Below are 21,221 nucleotides of genomic sequence, written 5' to 3'. Positions count from 1 at the left end.
ACATACACCCGCGATACAAGGTTCCGGGAAATACATGTGCAACGTCTAATGCTTTCCCCGTCTCTGACAGAACTTTTATAAACAAAAAAAATATGTATAAAAAGATCAATGTACTCTTTTCTTTCCCTTTATGTCTATGGCTGATTCACCCTTCCCTTACTGCATATAGATCCAATGACTGACATTAAACACTTGCTGTCCAGGATCAATTTGAAATTTTTCACATCATGTAATATATATATATATATATATATATTACATGATGTGAAAAATTTCAAATTGATCCTGGACAGCAAGTGTTTAATGTCAGTCATATATATTTTTTTTATTTTTTTTTTTCCTTTTAAACAGAAACCCTGAAGAATAAAACGGTGACTGTTGCAATGTCGATATTTGCGCATATTTATCAAGTGCAGTTCTTTTTTTCAGAAAATATACACTTTAACCGCTTCAATACCGGGCACTTTCACCCCCTTCCTGCCCAGGACAATTTTCAGCTTTGTACACTGTCGCACTTTGAATGACAATTGTTACACTGTACCCAAATTACATTTTTATCATTTTGTTCCCACAAATAGAGCTTCCTTTTGGTGGTATTTGATCACTGCGGTGGTTAATGATGGGATGTGGGGTTCCAGCACCTTGTACCTCAGGACTCCTTTACATTACATAGCACTTTGCACCTCTGGACCCCTTTACATTACACTGCACCCTGGACCCCTTTAAATTACATATTACCGCACCTCTGGACCCTTTTACATTACACAGCACCCTGCACCTCTGGGACCCTTTACATTACACAGCACCCTGCACCTCTGGACCCCTTTACATTACACAGAACCTTGCACCTCTGGACCCTTTTACATTACACAGCACCCTGCACCTCTGGACCCCTTAACTGTTACACAGACCTCCCTACATGTTACACAGACCTCCCTACAGTACAGATCCCCTCCCTACAGTGCAGACCCCCCTACATTACAGACCCCCTCTACAATACAGACCCCCCTACATTAGAGATGTGACCTGTGGCCCACGGGCCGCCACGGCCCACCAGGCATATGCTCGGTATGCCCTTTGGCCAATCCGGGCCTGGGTGGGCGTATCATTGTAAAAAAGTAATGATCCAAAGCACACAACGTCACCTGTGGTCACATGGTGGAGCTTGCAGTGTGATGTCATGGGCATGCATGGCTTCCAGTGGCACTGGGTCATTGGTGGTTATTGATGATGTGGCAAAACAATTCTTTTAGTTCTTCAGAGAGTTCTTTGTCATGAGGCACCATGTTGAACTTCCAATTACCAGTATGAGAACGTGAGAGCGATAACACCAAATTTAACACACCTGCTCCCCAGTCACACCTGAGACCTTGTAACCCACCCCTACAATCTCTTCAGCACTCATACGTCTATTTCCCAAAGACAACCTCTGGATATGACGCTGAGCACTCAACTTCTTTGGTCACATGGCGAGGCCTGTTCTGAGTGGAACCCGTCCTGTTATACCGCTGTATGGTCTTGGCCACTGGGCTGTAGCTCAGTTTCAGGGTCTTGGCAATCTTCTTATAGCCTAGGCCATCTTTTTTTTATTTTTTATTGTTTATTTATAACAGGGAAGGGGCCCACATGGGCCAACATGGTACAGAGTAAGACATGTAGGGGCTGATCCACAGAGCGAGTACGCGGGCGTATCTACTGATACGCCGGCGTACTTTCAAATTTCCTGCATCGTATCTTTGCTTTGAATCCTCAAACCAAGATACGACGGCATCTGGGTTAGATCCGACAGGCGTACGGCTTCGTACGCCTTCGGATCTTAGATGCAATACTTCGGCGTCCGCTGGGTGGAGTTCTCGTCGTTTTCCGCGTCGAGTATGCAAATTAGCTATTTCCGACGATCCACGAACGTACGCGCGGCCGTCGCATTCTCTTACGTCGTCTCTAGTCGGCTTTTTCCGGCGTATAGTTAAAGCTGGTGTTTTGCGGTATATATTTAGACTTGCCATGTTAAGTATGGCCATCGTTCCCGCGTTTATTTTGATTTTTTTTTGCGTAAGTCGTCCGTGAATCGGGATGGACGTAATTCACGTCTATGTTAAAAAATATGACGTCCTTGCGACGTCATTTAGCGCAATGCATGGCGGGAAATTTAGGCACGGCGCATGCGCAGTTCATTCAGCGCGGGGACGCGCTTCATTTAAATGAAACACGCCCCCTACTCGCTGATTTGAATTAGGCGCCCTTACGCCGCAAGAGATACACTACGCCGCCGTAACTTACGGCGCAAATTCTTTCTGGATTTGAACCAAGGACAAGAGGGTTACGGCGGCGTAGCGTATCTCTGATACGCTGCGCGGGTGCAGATCTCTGTGGATCTGCCCCGTAGTCTTACAATATCCCTTGTGCACCTGATATCTCCCCAAACAGCCATCTGCGCCGTGTGTACAGTGGTGAAAGGATTCCTATCACAAATATGTGACAAAGTGAGATGTGGGTACCCCATGGGCCAGGTCCCGTCTTTTTTTTTTAACCTGAGAAGCCGCCCAGGTGCGGAGGCAACAACAAGAGGCAGGCCAGGTGAGACCTGCTACCGAAATAAACTAGAAGGAATAGTAGAGATTAAGGCCAAGAGAGGGATAAAAAATGGTCAGAGAGTGAGGGGGGGGGGGGCTGTTCCCACGAGCGAGTATCGGGGGAGTTCCCCAGTGGTGTGTTCATACTATACTGCCCTAGGCCATCTTTATGTAGAACAACAATTATTTTTTTCAGATCCTCAGAGAGTTCTTTGCCATGAGGTGCCATGTTGAACTTCCAGTGACCGGTATGAGAGAGTGAGAGCGATAACACCAGATTTAACACACCTGCTCCCCATTCACCCCTGAGACCTTTTAATACCAACGAGTCACATGACACCGGGGAGGAAAAATTGCTATTTGGGCCCAATTTGGAAATTTTCACTTAGGGGGTGTCCTCACTTTTGTTGCCAGCGGTTTAGACATTAATGGCTGTGTGTTGAGTTATTTTGAGGGGACAGCAAATGTACACTGTTATACAAGCTGAACACTCACTACACAACATTGTAGATACAGGCCCAGATTCTCGTACAGCGGCGTATCTTTGAGCGGGCGTAACGTATCCTATTTACGTTACGCCTCCGCAACTTAGACGGGCAAGTGCAGTATTCTCAAAGCACTTGCTCCGTAAGTTGTGGCGGCGTAGCGTAAATAGGCCGGCGTAAGCCCGCCTAATTCAAATGTGGAAGATGTGGGCGTGTGTTATGTAAATGTTATGTGACCCCACGAAAATGACGCTTTTTACGAACGGCGCATGCGCCGTCCCTATACATATCCCAGTGTGCATTGCTCCAAAGTACGCAGCAAGGACGTATTGGTTTCGACGTGAACGTAAATTACGTCCAGCCCCATTTACGGACGACTTACGCAAACAATGTAAAATTTTCAAAATTCGACGCGGGAATGACGTCCATACTTAACATTGGTACACCGCATGTACGCCTCATATAGCAGGGGTAACTTTACGCCGGGAAAAGCCTAACGTAAATGGCGTATCTGTACTGCGTCGGACGGGCGTACGTTCGTAAATTTGCGTATCTAGCTGATTTACATATTTCTAGGCGTAAATCAGCGTACACGCCCCTAGCGGCCAGCGTAAATATGCAGTTAAGATACAACGGCGTAAGAGACTTACGCCGGTCAGATCTAATACAAATCTATGCTTAACTGATTCTAAGAATCAGGCGCATAGATACGACGGCTCGGACTGGAGATACACCGGCGTAACTCGTTTGAGAATCCGGGCCACAAAGTGTAATTTCTTCAGTGTTGTCACATGAAAAGATACAAGAAAAGATTTACACAAATGTGAGGGGTGTACTCACTTTTGTGAGATGTATGGACCTAACTGTACGTTATCTGGCACCGAGGTGCCACCCTATGGCAGTAAAACTGGTATAGAGTGAAGCTTAAGTGGTTAAAAAAAGGGTCCTGTGCGTTTTTCGGTCCGATTCAGGTTTGCGATTTCAGTGTCGAATGAATCGCACCTGAACTGCTGAATGGAAACCGTACCGGACTCCGGAGAACCTGGCCAATACGTGACCCTTGCCTTAAAGTATTCCACCGTGACGCAAATCTTTTTTCATAAAACCCAACTTCAAACTTATCACAGAAAAGATTTTCCGAAAAAAAACGATTCCTCCCTCTCTCTTTTCCTCCCACATGCAGCGGCTTCTCTCTGGGGAGAAGGAAAGTACAGCGCTTGCTGTATAATCTCCTTAAATCTGCAGGTATTAGTGTGGATTGGACTCTCTGCTCTTCAGTGTGTCCTTCATACCTGACCCTCAGCAGACTTTGACTGGTGCAGATTTGCTGGTGATGGGGACACTTGTGTTGCCTTCTCCTTAGTCCACCTCTCCTGGCCGGGCTTCACCTTCCCCCGAGGACTAAGGGGGCGAATGCTTCCCCCAAACAGCCTGCCTCCTCTTCTCATCAGGTAGGTGTCACATGCCACAAGAAGGTCATACGTGTCAGGATTCATTGCATGTTACGGGACTTTGATGATATCTGTAGAAAAAGTGTGACTATAAACTCTAAGGCTGCATTCGCACCTGAGCGTAGCGTCTTTCAGCGTCTTTCCGGCGTTTTATTGCATGTTTTTATTTGCAAATTGAATGCACTTTTGAGCGTTGCCTTTTTTTTAATAAGCCAATAGAAAAAACTATCATCTGTTGCTAGGGTTTTTTTTTTTTTAGCTTTTACATCAGCTTTTATTTCTTTTTATATTACTATCATTATTATTATTTTTCGTTAGGGTAAATGGTTAGAGTTAGGGTTAGGGTTAAGGTTAGGGTTTAGGGTCAGGGTTAGGGTTTGGGGTTGGGGTTGGGGTTAGGATTAGGGGTTAGGGTTTGGGTTTAAATGTTTTATTTATTGTCTATTTATTTCTTTTTGTTAGGGTCAGGGTGTTAATACTACTACTACTACTAATAATAATAAATGTTAGGGGTTACCGGTAACTATCATGTATTTGTCTATTATTACATATTATACATTTATTTGTTTTATTTATAATTTATTTACAATGATTTTTAATCATTTGCATATTTATTTTACATTTTTTTATTCATATATTACTACTATTTATTTATTTCTGTTAGGGTCAGGGTATTAATAATAATACTAATAATAATAATAATAATAATAATACATAAATAAATAAATGTAAAATAAATACACAAGTAAATAAAGGTAAAGTAAATAAAAATAATCATACATAAATAAATACAGTAAATGTATACTATATAATAATTAATAAATAACCCCAACCCTTAAATAAATACAAAATAAACAAATAAAGGTTGGGGATTACTTATTATTTATTTATTTTATTATTTAAATAATAATTATTATTATAAATGTATTTCTGGTTTGTGTTTGGGTGTTTATTATTATTATTATTATTATTATTATTATTATTATTGATAATAATAATAATAATAATCATTTGTTTCATATTTTTTTTAAAGGTTAGGGGTTATCATGTATTTGTTTATTATTACATATTATACATTTATTTGTTTTATTTATAATTTATTTACAATGATTTTAAATCATTTGCATATTTATTTTGCATTTATTTATTCATATATTTCTACTATTTATATTTCTATGTATTTATTTATTTTTCTTAGGGTCTGGGTATTAATACTACTACTACTACTACTACTACTAATAATAATAATAATAATAATAGTAAATGAATAAATAAATGTAAAATAAATACACAAGTAAATAAAAATAATCATACATAAATAAATACAGTAAATTAAAGGGGTTGTAAAGGAAAACATTTTTTTTCAGAATAAGCATCCTTTACCTGCAGACATTCCTCTTTTCACTTCCATATTGTTCGTTTTTGCTCAGAAGTGGCTCTATTTCTTCTCTGTTCTGTTCACTTCCTGCTTGTCTGATTGTTACTCACCACCGTGATGGGAGGCTTTACTGCGGTGGTCAGTGACATTCCCGCCCCCTCCTGGGAACTACATCTGTGCGGCAGGACGCTCTCTACGTGTTAGAGACTTCAAGGAGGTGTGAATTACTGGGCGTGGCGCAATGCATACTGGGAAATGTAGTTCTTACATGAACGAGCGCCGCAAACCAGGAAGTGAATGAGAGAACAGAAACTAGAATGCCGGAGGTGATATAGATGAAGGAATTTAATAGTTATTTACTCGTTTTTTTAACAGAATCATTACACTATTCTGTCTGTCTACCTTGCAGACATTAATTTTAGCCCAAATTATTTTTCCCTTTACAACTCCTTTAATACTATGTAATAATAAATAAATAACCCCTAACCCTTAAAAAGATAGATAGAGAAAGGAGCTGTGTGTTAGTGGGTGTCCTGACACTCCTGCTCGCCCCCTCCCCCCTCAAGAGGCTTTCTCCACACCAGGGAGAAAGCCTTGCATTACTGTGCGGAGTTACAGACAGAAGAACAGGAAGTGAGGATTTCTCAGAAGAAATAAGGACATTTAAAAGCAAAATGGAAGGATGAGGAAAGTGAAGGAGGACCGCACTGAGGTAAAGGAAGCTATTTAGGGATTTTTTTTTCCTTTACAACCCCTTTAAGGGCCCCAATGAAGCCGGCAGAAGAACCAACTTGATAGTTTATTTGTGTGTACTGTAGGGGATTTGACAAACTTCCCAGTGTGTAAAACTAGACCCTTCTGACTGAGGGCCTACAAGTGAATTAAGCCTTAGTTTCTTGTTATTCCTTTTAATCTCTCTTGGAGAGTATCTCTCAATCTCAGGGCTATTGATTATATCCTCAGTCTTGCAGGACAGATGAGTGTGCCTTAAAATAGATCCTGTTCTGTATTGCATTGTTCCTGTGCTGAAATGTACTGTTAATTAACCACTTGACCTCCGGAAGATTTATGACCAGGCCATTTTTTTGCAATACGGAACTGCGTTACTTTAACTGACAATAGCTCTGTAACCCGATCGTGGGACACCGGTGGCGATCGGGTCCGCAGGTCCCACGGGCGCGGTCACGGAGCTCACGGCAGGGTGGCTAGCGCACCACCAGTGGCACGCATGCTACCAAACGGCTCACAAATTAAAGGGGACGTACCTGTACGCCCATTTGTGCAGCCATGCTATTCTGTTGACGTACTTTCTCGTGCGCCCGTCGGCAACCCTTGTCCCTTGAAGTTTTAGTCCTGCGCTGTGTCCCGATATCTCAGTGTGAAGTGATGCTACTAATGCTGTCCAGCTCTGCCCTATTGTTGTGTACAGATGACTCACCTGCAGACCCTGTGTTTACATGTAAATAACCACCATTCATATGTAAATAACGGGAGCATTCATGTGTACATAGCTGAGGCCGGGAAGGATTCAAGTGTATATCATGCCCCTCTGCAGTGAAGAGATGATGTGCTGTAACCTCTAGCAACCAATCAACAAGAAGAAATCATGTGTTGTAACTTCTAGCAACTAATCAGTGAGCCGTAATGTGTGCTGTAACCTCTAGCAACCAGTCAGTAAGTGGTAATGACATGTTGTAACCTCTGGCAACCAATCGCAATCACTGCCTGATCTGATTTTAAGTCTATCTAATATTTATTTTATGTCTCAGAGCAGGTGGAGAGAAAAATTGCATGGGGGGGGGGGGGGCAAGAAAAGATTTGCCCAGGGTCCAATCAACATTAAAGACGTCCCTGTAGCTGTCCTATAACGGTGTAAGTCTACATCTCCCTCACTAGGAAGAGCCTGGTGGATATCGGCAAGAGGCAACCCATGATCCCGTGGCTGAATAAGTAGATGGCCCCCTACAGGGCCGCTATCAGGAATTATGGGGCCCCTTACACGGCTTCAGGCATGGGCCCCCTGGAGCAGAGAACCGGGGGGGGTGCTGCCGCCTCAAATTGAAAAGCGGGGGGGTGCCGCCGCTAATTAAAGTCGGGGGGCTTTGGGTGCTGACGGAAAAAAAAAAGGGGGGGTTGCCCTGGGGACCTCTCGGCCCCTTACATAAAATAAAAAATTAAACAAAAAAAAAAAAAAAAAAAATATATATATATATATAATAAAAAAATATATATTAAAAAAAGGGGGGGTAGCCATCCGGGGCCCTGGGGACCTCTGGGCCTTTTAATAAAAATAAAAAAAATAGAAATTTAAAAAAATATAAAGAAAAAATTATATATTTTTTTTGTAAAAAAAAAAAAAAAGGGTGGGTTTCCTCAAATCCGCCTAATTAAAGTCGCGGGGCTTTGGGTGCTGACGGAAAAAAAAAAGGGGGGTTGCCCTGGGGACCTCTGGGCCCCTTACATAAAATAAAAAATAAAACAAAAAAAAAAAATATATATATATATATATATAATAAAAAAATATATATTAAAAAAAGGGGGGGGTAGCCATCCGGGGCCCTGGGGACCTCTGGGCCTTTTAATAAAAAGAAAAAAATAGAAATAAAAAAATATATAAAGAAAAAAATATATTTTTTTTTGTAAAAAAAAAAAGGGTGGGTTTCCATCCGGGGCCCTGGGCCCTTTAATAAAAACAACAAATAAATAAAAAAATATATATAAAAAAAGGGGGGTTGCCATCCGGGACCCTGGGGACCTCCGGGCCCCTTATAAAAAATAAAAAAAAGGGGGTTGCCATCCGGGCCCCTTACAGGTGTACTGCCTGTACCCCCTTATTGGCGGCCCTGGCCCCCTGTGCTGAAGGAAAGGGACTGTATTTTTTAACTCTGGAAGGAGTCCTCCAATTCTACAGTTTCGGGGTATCCCATGCTCCCTTACCCTATCCCAGTTCATCGTTCCCAATAAAAAACCCTACAAAGAACCCCTAGACTGTTTTCTGAGCCGGAGAAAGTGCTTTGTGCCTGGCTGTGTGTGCGCTTAGTGGGGAAATAGGACTGTATTTGGCATCAGCTCCTATGGGAGCCAGGGAGGAGAAATAGCTTGGCTCATAAATTCAGCTTCCCAAGATAGAGTTTATAAATCAGCATTATCATTTCTGTCCAATTATAGGGGTGGTGATTCAGAAAAAAGCTGAACCCCAAAGTACTTAGGCCCAGATTCTCGTATCTGGGCGTAAAACTGTGCGGGCGTAACATATCTGGTTTACGTTACGCCGCCGCAAGTTTTACAGGCAAGTGCTTTATTCACAAAGAACTTGCCTGTAAAGTTGCGGCGGCGTAGCGTAAATCTCCCGGCGCAAGCCCGCCTAATTCAAATGAGCCGGGTAGGGGGCGTGGAGCATTTAAATTTGACGTACTGCGCATGCGCCGTCCTGAAAATATCCAAGGGTGCATTGCTCCAAATGACGTCGCAAGGACGTCATTGGTTTCGACGTGAACGTAAGTGGCGTCCAGCCCCATTCACGGACGACTTACGCAAACAACGTACATTTTTAAATTTCGACGCGGGAACGACGGCCATACTTAACATTGGTTGCCCCTCATATAGCAGGGGCAACTTTACGCGTCGCAAATCTAACGTAAACGTCGTAACTTCACTGCGTCGACCGCGCGTACGTTCGGAAATTCGCGTATTTTGCTAATTTGCATACTCAACGGGAAAACGACGGAGGCGACACCTAGCGGCGAAAAAAAAAAATGCATTTAAGATCCGACAGCGTAAGAGCCTTACGCCTGTCAGATCTAATTGATATCTATGCGTAACTGATTCTAAGAATCAGTCGCATAGATACGACGGCCCAGATTAGGACTTACGACGGCGTACATTGCGTTGCGCCGTCGTAAGCCCTTTGAGGATCTGGGCCGGAGTGTATGCCAATCCTAATTCTATTATTCTTCAGTATGTTTGACATCAAGGTTCACCGTATACAGTTTTTAAGAATCCATTGCAACGTAATTTAGCTGGAGATCCATTTGGGTGTAAGGTTGCATATCAGTTCCATAAGATAACCCAATGGCCAGCCGAAGGAGCTTGCACAGCGGGCTGATGATGCTACTTCTAACTGCAAGAGAATAGCGGCACGGTGATTGGCTGCACAGTGATGATGTCATCAGGAGCCTGTCCCACTGGCTCCCGATAGTTGGTAGTTCACGACTAGCTGCTGGTGACAGCCCCTTAATTTTTTGAGGAGCTTCGTTTGAGCATGCCCCCAAAACAACACAGCAACGCATATATGCAGCACGTGGGGCATCAATACAGTGCTTTGAAAAAGTATTCATACCCCTTACAATTTCCCATATTTTGTTGCAATTTAAAAAACGTAAATGTATTTTATTGGGATTTTATTTGATAGACCAACACAAAGTGGCACATAATTGTGAAGTGGAAGGAAAATTATAAATGGTTTTCAACATTTTTTACAAATAACTATGTGAAAAGTGTGGGGGGTACATTTGTATGGCGCCCCCCGGAGTCAATACTTTTTAGAACCGCCTTTCTCTGCATTTACAGCTGCAAGTCTTTTTGGGGATGTCTCTACCAGCTTTGCCCATCTAGAGAGGGACATTTCTGCCACTTTGTAAAATATCTCAAGCTCTGTCAGATTGGATGGAGAGCGTCTGTGATCAGCAATTTTCAAGTCTTGCCACAGATTCTCAATGGGATTTAGGTCTGGACTGTGATTGGGCCATTCTAACACATGAATATGCTTTGATCTAAACCAGGGGTCTTCAAACTACGGCCCTCCAGGTGTTCAGGAACTACAATTCCCATCATGCCTAGTCATGTCTGTAAATGTCATAATTTTGCAATGCCTCATGGGATTTGAAGTTCTGCAGCAGCTGGAGGGCCGTAGTTTGAGGATCCCTGATCTAAACCATTGTAGCTCTGGCTGTATGTTTAGGGTCGTTGTCTTGTCATTTGCAGACTTAGGCCCCATACTCACGACCAAACATGTTTGCTGAAACTGGCCCGCGGACCAGTTTCAGCAGACATGTTTGGTCGTGTGTAGTTACGAGCGTACAGAATTTCACCGTACATTTGCCCGCCGGGCCGTTTTTCAGCAGACATTTATTTCCAAACTTGTTTTAAAACCGTCCGCTCAAATCCTGTCCGAACGGACATGTTTGGTGGTGAGTACACAAAACCAACGTACAAAAACCCCGCGCATGCTCAGACTAAATGAGGCCACGGGAGCGCTCGTTCAGGTAAAACTCACGTTTGTTTGGGATATGGCACATTCGTCAATAGAAAGATTAATTCTAGCAATAGAACACTGAAGCAAACCACACAATAAACAACGCTTGATGCCGTCGTTTTATTCATTCTTCTCTTGCTATAACTAATCAGTTATTTAGCTCATGTTATTTCAACTGAGTTGTTCCATACTGAAAAGTGACATTTGTTAGCTGTGATGTAGTAAGATTTTTGCAAACTTTTATTGGCCCGACGTATCATATTTTTAGTGGTCCTCCACATTTCAAATTTTTTGCTTTTAATGTTTAATGGTTATCTTTCCCACTTTATTTAGGTGTTTATAGTTATGTCACCATTTAGAATATTTTAATAGGAAATATTTTTGATTTTGCTTTTGTTTGTATATTTAACTGGATTATTTTGAAGGTTGTTTAAATTGTCTACCATGTTGGCACACCAAATGCCCCCCCCCCCCCATGAGTTAGTGAATATTTTAGATTAAACATTTTATTTGTTTGTAATGTTTGATGCCTAAAATAATACCCACAGTATTACAAACAATAGGCACGTTTTTCAAATCAACAAAATTGATTTGAGCAAATTATAAAAAGGATCAAAAACAGAATGGCAGCACTTGAACAGCTAGCAACATACATGCAAACTTGCATTTCAAACATGGTGAAGGATAAACTAGCCAACCTCAGGAAGCACACAAAATAAAATCTGAAGCAGCAGCACATAACCAAAGGAACCCAAGCTGTGGTAGTCCAAACAAGATGCCATTTGTGGGGGATCAAATGGAAGGCAGGGCATCAACGTCTCCTCTTCCTTGCAACCTTCCTTCCAGGCTGCCTTACAGCGGGTCTTCCCTGGGCCCTTGCAGGTGGGGATGATGTGGCAGCAGGAGTATGATGTTCAGCAAGCCGGGCCGGGTCACATAGCCCAGTGTCTGGGGTCAGCATCTCCCTCTGCATCCACCAAAGGGCCTGGTTGATGATGCCCTTGGCCAATTGCCTCTGCTCCTCCGTGCCTTTATTGAGATCATGTGCCACGGAGGCACTGTAGGCCTCAGTGGGGTTGAGGGGGGCCCTCATGATGGCACTCGCCTCCTGAATCATTTTGAGGCTGGCTTCCTCCACTGCCCCCAATTTCTTCTTACGGCCTGGTGGCCTAATATAAAGGGGAGGAGCCTGGCTGGTGGTGCTTGTCCTGGGGAGCTGCTGAACGCCACTGGGCCCGGCCTCCTCCTGGCTGCCACTGACCCCTTCGTCCTGGCTGACAGTGAGGAGAGGATCTGCCACCTCCTGGCTGGTCTCTTCTTCCTGTGTAAAAAAAAGGGATATGTTGTAATATATTTAGGAATATAATCACTCACATTTTCATGCTTGAATCTTATTTTTTGCCTTGAATTTAAACTTGAAAACAGACTCACCCTCTGACCCCTGCAGTTGTCATCCCTGACACCTATTTGTTTGCCCACGATTTTAGATTTTTACTTCCCAGCTTGTATTTTATTAACCAATATCAAGTCAAGAATCAAACAATAATTAAGATTATTACATAAATAGTTATGAAACTACTATACCTCATCATCGTAGAGGCGCAGATCTGCCTCTCTGTCAGCCAGGCCCTCTTCATCTGACTCTGCAGGGCTGTGGTGATCTGGGGAAGTCCCGCTGGGAGGTAGCGTGGAGGAAAGGTTGGGATTCAGACTTGACATTGATGGCCTGCCTTCCAGTTGATCCCGCAAAAATGACATCTGGCTGTAATACCACAGCTTGGGTTCCTTTGGTGGTCTTGCTGCTGCTCCAGATCTTAGCTGCTTTTGGTGAGCTTTGTACGCTCTCCTATATGTGCCCCTGAGGTTGGCAAGTTTATCCTTCACCATGTTGGCACTGCATTCTGGCACCCATGTCCTCATGTATGCTGCTAGCTGTTCAAGTGCTGCCGCTCGTACGTCCTTATTGTGGTAGGTGGGCTGCTTTGAATCCCACAGGATGGGCATTTCCCTAAATTTATCCAGCAAGTGCTGGATAATCTCTTGGGTCTGCAGGAGATCCATTGGGAAATTATGATTTACTCTTTTTTATTCTAGATTGAAAAAATAAAAAGAAACCAAAAACACAATTAAAAAAAGCCTCAGCATTTACATTGATAGAATATGTTGTTTAAAAAGTAGTACCTATATAGAAATACAAACACAGTGTCTCTTGTTTAGAAAATGCTGGCCAGCTCTGCCCCATTGGTTGGTTTTAGCTAACATTTTTTTTATACATGCCGCCCCTTTGGTTACATTGCAGGAAATAATAGAAATCTACAACCATACACAATTATTACAAATGACAGCATTCATCAAGGCACTATTGCATGTGTAGATATCCTGCCCCTCAGCATTGATTACATGAAAGAAACTTCCTAATGACCTCTGTCCAACCAACACAGAACAATACTTGGCCTGATCTGAATACACCCTACATAATTGATAATGAGTCACAGCATTTTTGACCTCTCTATTTTGTGATGTCTACAAAAGCATTTGGGTACGAAAATCACATTCTGGTATCCAAGAGACATAATAGCTTAATAAAACTGTGCAACCAACAGACCAAACCCCCATCCCATGGCTCTACATTTTAGAGCCCGCTGCTGATCCCATGTTTAAATTTCTTACCTGCCTCTCTCAAAATCCTCGTTTGTTACGCTCGCTGAATTAACACGTAACCTACGTAATCACGTCAAGCGCCTTTTATCCACTCCGCGTATGTATGAAACGCCGCCCTCGTCACCTTTGCCATGCCCCTAATCAATTGAAAAAGTAAATATGGCGTTAACTGTGTAGGTTCTGGAATCGCGCGAATATTCTCCGCGTAACCTACGTCAATACGTTGTTGGCATTCGCGACACTCCGCATATGCAAGAATCCCCGCCCTCATCTCCGCCCCTGACGGGACATTTCCTCGTTTCCACGCCCCTAATCTCTGTGGGAAGGAAAGATGGCGATGTCACACGAGCGGGCACGGAGCTCTCATGGCGCAAGTGAAGGGACAGAGGCAGGACCGTCCCGATCCAGGCCTAAAAGATATAAAGCCACTAATATGGCGTTCGAAGAAATGGTGGAGTTGGTTTACATCATGAGGAGGAAGGATTATGATGGTGAATGTGGGCCCTACAAAACACCGAACCGTAGAAAGTCACACATAATGGACAAGGTGGCAAGGAGAATGAGGAGAATGTTTGGTGTCACCAGGTCAAAGGAGCAACTACGGAAGCGTTGGTCCGATTTAAAATTGAGGGAGCCACATCACATGAAGAAGATACTCAAAATTCTGCGTAAAAGTAAGTCCATATTATTTAAGGGGGGGGGGGGAATGTCTGCAATAATGTGTTGACATGTATTTTTTCACATCTGCCTCCTTGGCCTGCTTGTACTTTTGAACACGTGTAGATACTGTATTGTGTTTATGTCAAATAACAACCCTTACCAAATTTTGTGAAATAGTAAACACGCGTAATATGACATTGTTTTGCAAAAATGTGACGTTACTCCAGGAACAACACACCTGGACATGGCTGACTGGCCCCAAACTTGGTTTTCCAACATTGTTGAATAGCAAAATCACAGAAATTAAATTGAGTGCATGTGACAGGCAAACAAGATTCATTCTCCAAAATGCAAATAAACATGATGTTTTAACATCTTGAAATGCAAAGCACCTGTGTCTCAAAAATCAAAGTATATTTATTTGGAGGGTCGACGAGAATTAATGTTTTGGGGGGACATCCATGTGTGTCACTTCTTTGCAAAAAAGGGGCAGGATCAGAGCTTGGCCTAGAACTACGCCAAAAATGGAGGATTGCTGAAAGAATAAACAACCAAAAATCATCATAAATGTATCGTCTATGCAATGTGTGCGATTTATGATATCCAATATCTGTGTGCTGATGAGTATACCTTTTGTTTTTTATTATTTCTTATAGGGGAAAGAAGACGCCAGCAATTGGAGGAGGCAGAGAGGGCCAGACACCCGCAAAATCAAACACCTCCACATGTTGAGCAGGAGGAGGCTGGGGAAGGAAGAGAGGAGGATGTGGAAGGAGAAGAGGATGTGGAAGGAGAAGAGGATGTGGAAGGAGAAGAGGATGTGGAAGGAGAAGAGGATGTGGAAGGAGAAGAGGATGTGGAAGGAGAAGAGGATGTGGAAGGAGAAGAGGAAGGAAGAAAGGAGGAAGGAAGAGAGGAGGAAGAAGTAATTTTGGACTTAGAATTTATAGCAGATGAAGGGCAAGTGGCGGAAGAACAATTTGGCGAATTGAAAGAAGGTGGATTGATGGATGAAGGAGGAGTCGAAGATGATGGGGAGGTGGTGGAAGAAGGAGGAGTGATAGAAGATGATGGGGAGGTGGTGGAAGAAGGAGGAGTGATAGAAGATGAAGAAATTGGGGATGTGGAAATTATCAGTCCATCAGGTCAGTGTCACCCCTATATTAATAGGGCCAAACATATGCAGATAGGCTGGAAATTATTTACATATTTTGAATGCCAATTTGTTTCTTTTTAGGGGATGAAGATGGTGTAGCACATTTTTCACGTGCAAGTGCTTCTATAATTGTACAGCAGGTAATGGAGTGCAGCACGGAAATGGACATTATGCGGGAAAGGATGCTAGTCATGGAGCAGAATGTGCGAAATGTCATTTCAGAGTGTAGCACGGAAATGGACAACATGCGACAAAGGATGCTAGTCATCGAACAAAATTACAAAAATATCATTGACATGATGGGCCGTGTCAAAGACTGAACCACAGAAGCCCATCCCCCGCCCATCCCCCGCCCACAAAACCCTTTTTAATTTTTGTACTTTATAATACGCCAAAATTTCTAAATGCACACACACTGTGCCAATATGTGCTATCTGCCATCACAGACTATCTATTGTCTGTGCTTTGTGGGTACAAACCCCTCCTCGATCCTCAAGTAGTTGAGAGGAAGGGTTTGCTCCCACAAAACACAGACATTGATCACCCATGATGTCAGATAGCACATGTGGCCATTTGTCTGTTTAACCAATGACATTTGGCGAGTTTTCACTGAATGTGTGCATTTAGAAATTTTGGCGTGTTCCAGTGTGAAAGCACACCATCCATATGACTGACTGCTGTTCTTTTTTTAAATTTTTGTTTGGTGTTGATCTTTTTTGGTTTGTAAATGTTTCCAGTTTCAGATCACAAAACGAACAAGAAATCTCACCTAAAGAAAGAAGTTAACTAATTTTTCTAAAAATACTAAAAAAATTTGTGTTGTTGAAAAAATTAGACACAAACAAATACAAAGCCAAAAAATGTTTTGTATAAAAACAATACACAAACATTTCTAAATGTAAATAAATGTCTTCGAAACAAATACCCCCAAAAAAATTAGAAAATAAAAAATAACCCAAAAAATTTCTACATAAATTAGTCTGGGTTATTGAAAACCAAACTAAATAAGAACTTTAATTTTGAATCAAAGTCTAAAAAAATTATGTTTAGAAGTGTGTATATATATATATATGTATATATATATATATATATATATATATATATATATATATATATATATATATATATATCTCTAGAGATAGATATATAGGAGACAAGCCCAAAAATTCTTGCGTATAGTTTCAGTGAAATTATTCTTACATTGTGTTTCGATCAGTATTATTGCTAATCACTGTCAATAAAGACAAAAAAATAAATAATTAAAAGCCAATATTTTGTTACAAAAATTTGCAGGAAATGTTTTCTGCCTAAAAATACACATTTCTTGTTAAAAAATGACTAAAATAAAAAAAAAAAAATGTGACATCAAAAGCAGAAAAATGAGTGGCTTCTTATTTCTAGACTGAATACCCAGTTAGTAGATGAGTGAATAATGTGCAAATGTGGTTAGTTAATACATCTGAGTAAGTAAATCTGGCACTAGAAGTGCACTATTTTTGGAGATAACCTGGAAGACAGAAAAATAGAGAAAAAGCAGTAATGACAAACAACTGTATAAAGTCCAATGGTCTAATTATTTATTAGTTGTGAGAATATTCCTTTCTTTGGGGGCCGAATTAGAAAGAAATATGATCTGGCATAGCAATGGCCCCCCGACCCATGAAGTACTCAACATATTTGTCGCGTACCTCACGAGCAGATTGGGGGGCCAAGCCAGCGCGACCAGTGTCCAGGCCAGGAATGTTCTCTGAGGGTAGTCCTGCCTCAGAGCCCATGGAGGCTAGGTACGTCTGGGAGTGCCTGCGTAGAAAATTGTGCAAAATGCAGCAGGCAAATATAATGGTGTTCAATTTATATTCCGCCAAATGTATCGATGTCAGGAACAGGCGGAACCGGTTGCTGAGGATCCCAAAGGCATTCTCGACTACCCTCCGAGCCCTGGACAACCGAAAATTGAACACACTCCTCTCTGAGGTGAGGGTCCTCTGGGGAAAAGGCCGCATTAGGTGAGGTCCAAGGCCGAAAGCCTCGTCCGCTAGGAACACAAACGGAAGTCCTTCCACATTATCTTCATCTGGTGGCAATGCCAGACCACCAGTTTGGAGACGATCATAGAAATCAGTCCGTGCGAACATCCGGCCGTTCTTCCCCACGTCCACATATAGAAACTCATACTGTGCCGACACCACCGCCATCAACACAATACTATGATAACCCTTGTAGTTATAATAGAAGGACCCCGAGTGGGGTGGGGGCACAATGCGGACGTGTTTCCCATCTATTGCTCCACCGCAGTTTGGAAAATCCCACCGCTCGGCAAATTGGGAAGCCACAGACTGCCATTCCTGTGGTGTGGAGGGTAGCTGTGGGGACAAACAAAAAAAGAGATTTAGTACTTTGGCACATAAACATTGCAAACATAATCATACAAGCATCCTTGTGCAACTTTACATTTTTAAAATAGCATTTGCAAATTATGAAGGGAGAATTTCGGGGCACAAATAGATAGGCCCACTTAATTAATAAGAGACTCCACAGCCCTCTGATGGGGACAAAAACACTTTGAAGGGGGGGTGGGGGGTGTTTAAACTGTTTTTAGAAAACCAAAAAAAAAAGTGGCATGGTGGGGGTTGGCCCGAAGATAGCATGCTGGACAGGTTAATATTGGGTAAGATCAAAATATGCAGGTAGGCCAAAATAAAAAGAACATGTAAAAGCTGATATCAACATGCATAGTGAGAAAAGGGAACGTTAGTTAAACACACAGCATATCTGGGAAATAAAATAAAAAGTTAGTTTGCCACATTATTAAAGACACATTGTGAGGTTAAAATGAGGAAACTTACCTTCATATACTCCTCGTGCATAACTTTAATGATGGCAGCACACGTGTCCGGTATGATGACCCCAAGCGCCTGCGGAGAGATGCCTGTCGAGAACTTGAGGTCCTGCAGGCTCCTCCCAGTCGCCAGGTACCGCAACGTGGCAATAAGCCTCTGCTCGGCCGTGATGGCTTGGCGCATCACAGTGTCCTGCCTCGTGATATAGGGGGACAGAAGTTCCAGCAGACTGTTGAATACGGGGTCCGTCATGCGGAGAAAATTCCTATAGTCATTAGGATTATTCTCCTGGAGTTCCCTAAGCAGAGGCATATGAGAGAACTGGTCACGCTGGCGCAACCAATTCTTGGTCCAGAAACGCCTCCGCCCCCTGTTTCTGGCCAAAGTACTGGAATAATGAACATATCCAGCAGCCATCCCATAAACAGCACCAACTCAAGAAAATTGACACTGCTGCTCCATCATGGCTTCAAACCGGCCGGCTGGTCAGTCAAGAACACACTCCAACAGAAAGCACAATCAAATCCAGCGGTACCTGCAAAGAACGCACGACACACAGATACGAACGCACAGTACGAATCTGCTAAGCAGAACGAACTGCACGCCTGTACCCGAATGCCAACTACGTACCCACAAGCACACGCACTGAACGAGAAAATACTACCTGCTAAAGCCTGGAGACCGAGAAGCGCGAATCAGCTCTAACCAAACCTTCACTAACACGAGCAAAGCCGTAACTAGCAAAAGCGGAACAGAGGGCGTCGCCATTGACTTTGGCCTTTCCCTTTATAGTGACGTCAAACGTGGATTACGTGCACGCGTTCAGGTCCGCAGGGAAATATCGTCCGCTGGTGTGTACAAGCCAGCGGGCCAAATGAAAAAACAGCCTTGTACGCCGGAAACAGCCCGTCGGACATTTCGAGCGAACATGTTTGGTCGTGAGTACTCGGCCTAACAGGTTTTCTTCCAAGATTGTCCTGTATTTGGCTCCATCCATCTTCCCATCAAGTCTGACCAGCTTCCCTGTCCCTGCTGAAGAAAAGCATCCCCACCACATGATGCTGCCACCACCATGTTTCACGGTGGGGATGGTGTGTTCAGGGTGCTGTGCAGTGTTAGTTTTCCCCCACACATAGCGTTTAGCTTTTAGGCCAAAAAGTTAAATTTGGTCTTATCTGACCAGAGCACCTTCTTCCACATGTTTGCTGTGTCCCCTCCCCCACATGGCTTCTCACAAACTGTAAACAGGACTTCTTATCACTTTCTTTCACCAATGTCTTTATTCTTGTCACTCTTCCATAAAGGGCAGATTTGTGGAGAGCACGAATAATAGTTGTCCTGTGGGCAGATTCTCCCCCCTGAGCTGTTCCTCTTGAGTTACCATGGGCCTCTTGGCTGCTTCTCTGATGAATATTCTCCTTACCCGGCCCGGTCAGTTTAGGTGGACGGACATGTCTTGGTAGGTTTGCAGTTGTGCCATACTCTTTCCATTTTCGGATGATGGATTGAACAGAGTTCCATGAGATGTTCAAAGCTTGGGAGATTTTTTTTATAACCTAACCCTGCTTTATACTTCTCCACAACTTTATCCCTGACCTGTCTGGTGTGTTCCTTGGCCTTCATGATGCTGTTCGCTAAGGTTCTCTAACAAACCTCTAATGGCTTCACAGAACAGTTGTATTTATACTGAGATTAAATTACACACAGGTGGACTCTATTTACTAATTCAGTGACTTCTGAAGGCAATTGGTTCCCCTAGATTTCAGTTAGGGGTATCAGAGTAAAGGGGGCTGAATACACACGCCCCCCCACATGAAGTAATTGGTACAATAAATATTATTAGAAGGTAGTTACGGTTTCCTTCTATTTATTGCATATATGTATTACCTTGTCCATACCCATAGTTAGTTAGTCTATTAAAACTCTGATAAGCACAATAATTGAAGGTTAGCTATGAAAATTAAAACACAATACTTAGTAAAACAATATCTTAATTATTTCCCAAGAAAATAGGGACATGCTAACATGAAACACTAACGGAAAGTATACAGAGCATATAACAACAGAACATCAAAGATACTTATCACATCCCCTAGACATGGTCTCATCAGCTGTGCTCAAGAGGGTGTCAGAAAAAGCCACAAGGCTCAGACAAGAGCCAGGAGTGAAAAAGGGATGATTTTCCTTCTGTGTGTACTTTTTACACATTCATTCAGGCCCACTCGTAAACACCCCCATGAGCCTCCTGTCCAATGAGATATTGTCAAGAGGCAGTCCTTTCAATAGATTATATTACTGTCCGTCCTGCCGTATTGGCCTCTAGGGGCAGTATTGCCCATGTATCATCTCTAAGTGCCTGTTGATCCTTTGATCTTTGTCACCCACCGTCATCAATCATCCTGGCAGCCATGGCTCTCTTTGAAGATTGCTTGCAGAGTGCTATTCACTGATTTCCATCTTATCCCATTAGCCGGACAGGAGCCAGGCTTTTGTTCTACAAAGCATTAATGCGTAATTGGTTACATTCCAACTTGGGGCCATCTGCCTGTATCAACCAGGAAGTGAAATTCCAGAAATATGATATTAAACCATGTTGCCTTCCAACATATGCCGATTTGCGCCTAAAGGGTGCATATCCCCTTTCCTCAGACACGGCTTCTATGAAACAGTCTATAACTGTCTTAAAGTGGAGGTTCCATCAAAAAAACTATTTTTTTTTACTCATCTGGAAATGCCTGTTGCTATGTGGTCCCACGAAATCTG

General features: G+C 42.7%; 1 protein-coding gene across 2 annotated transcripts in view; it reads left to right on the top strand.

Moving 5' to 3' along the window:
• Positions 1-4,323: 4,323 nt before the first annotated feature.
• SLC24A1 (solute carrier family 24 member 1) overlaps positions 4,324-21,221 on the top strand; it is a 144,216-nt gene continuing 127,318 nt past the window's right edge. For both annotated transcript variants that reach the window (XM_040342275.1, XM_040342274.1), the window contains exon 1: positions 4,324-4,509. The gene's annotated coding sequence lies outside the window, so the exon portion shown is untranslated. The remainder of the gene's footprint in view (positions 4,510-21,221) is intronic.

Source organism: Rana temporaria, chromosome 3 (genome assembly GCF_905171775.1).
Source record: "Rana temporaria chromosome 3, aRanTem1.1, whole genome shotgun sequence".
Classification (NCBI taxonomy): Eukaryota; Metazoa; Chordata; class Amphibia; order Anura; family Ranidae; genus Rana; species Rana temporaria.
This window is presented reverse-complemented; position numbering and strand designations above follow the sequence as displayed.